The sequence below is a fragment of the Micropterus dolomieu genome, unplaced genomic scaffold (genome assembly GCF_021292245.1).
Source record: "Micropterus dolomieu isolate WLL.071019.BEF.003 ecotype Adirondacks unplaced genomic scaffold, ASM2129224v1 contig_10119, whole genome shotgun sequence".
Lineage (NCBI taxonomy): Eukaryota > Metazoa > Chordata > Actinopteri > Centrarchiformes > Centrarchidae > Micropterus > Micropterus dolomieu.
Genome location: NW_025739105.1, coordinates 1 through 1,018, shown reverse-complemented (window position 1 = coordinate 1,018; position 1,018 = coordinate 1). Strand labels below are relative to the sequence as shown.

Sequence of the window (1,018 nt, the reverse complement as noted above, 5' to 3'; positions counted from 1 at the left end):
AACCGCAGTCCAGCGGCGGCAGGGACCTGGCGGTTTTTAACGGTAGAAATGCGGCAGCGGATGCTGTAACGTTATATGGATGGGATATGCCCAACACTTGCAGTTTGTGCTCATATTTAGATTTTTCTTAAGTTGAAAGGTGATCCAAATAAAATTTGACTGCTTTTGCGGCGTCTCTACGGGGGAGGCGCGGTGTGAGCCGCTATGTTGGTCTGTTGGTTTGCCCTCCAGTTCGTTGCCGCGCATGTCACGTGACTGAAAACTATGAATTGCTTTATTTTATTTTTAATGTTACCATATCTTAATATAGGCCTAGACGTAATTATATGTTGTGTGTGTAGCACGAAGGAACTGCAAATTTCGTTTGGTTATGCAGCCTTGTGCTGTTTAACGACTAATAAACAGCCTTGTACCCTGGAAAGAGAGGTAGTGTGGCCGAGCGGTCTAAGGCGCTGGATTTAGGCTACAGTCTCTATGGAGGCGTGGGTTCAAATCCCACCACTGCCAACTTTACCTCCAGGCACAAGGAATTTCTGCTCACAATTATAGAAACTTGTTGACTGAACGCTGAAAATTCCAGTTGTGGTCAAACAAGGCTCTTTATTTAGAAGCACTTCTTGTCAAAGCAGAGAAGTCTGAAACTGCTGCCGGTATGAATTGGCGCTCAACCAGTACAAGCAAATGACCCCTTTGGAAAGAGGGGTCAAAGCAGAGAAGTCTGAAACTGCTGCCGGTATGAATTGGCGCTCAACCAGTACAAGCAAATGACCCCTTTGGAAAGAGAGGTCCAGGCGCCACGGTGGGTGCGGTGATCGCTCAGAGGAGAGGAAAGAGAGCCAGAGACTTGAGTTGTATAAATTAATCATTCTTAATCATTTTATTAACGATCCTTACTTATTTTTAATCTTTTAACCTAGATGTGCCTTGTCTTTACTTGTAAGTGCTGAACTGTAGTCATGAATACAGAAATTAGCTCACTGTGGTTAGATCCTTGAGTGGGAGTATTGACCGCAGACGC

General features: G+C 44.9%; 1 non-coding gene across 1 annotated transcript; it reads left to right on the top strand.

The window, feature by feature from the left end:
* Nucleotides 1-425: 425 nt before the first annotated feature.
* On the top strand, nucleotides 426-507 carry trnal-uag. The gene has a single exon. It is a non-coding gene; the product is annotated as a tRNA-Leu (tRNA).
* Nucleotides 508-1,018: the final 511 nt, after the last annotated feature.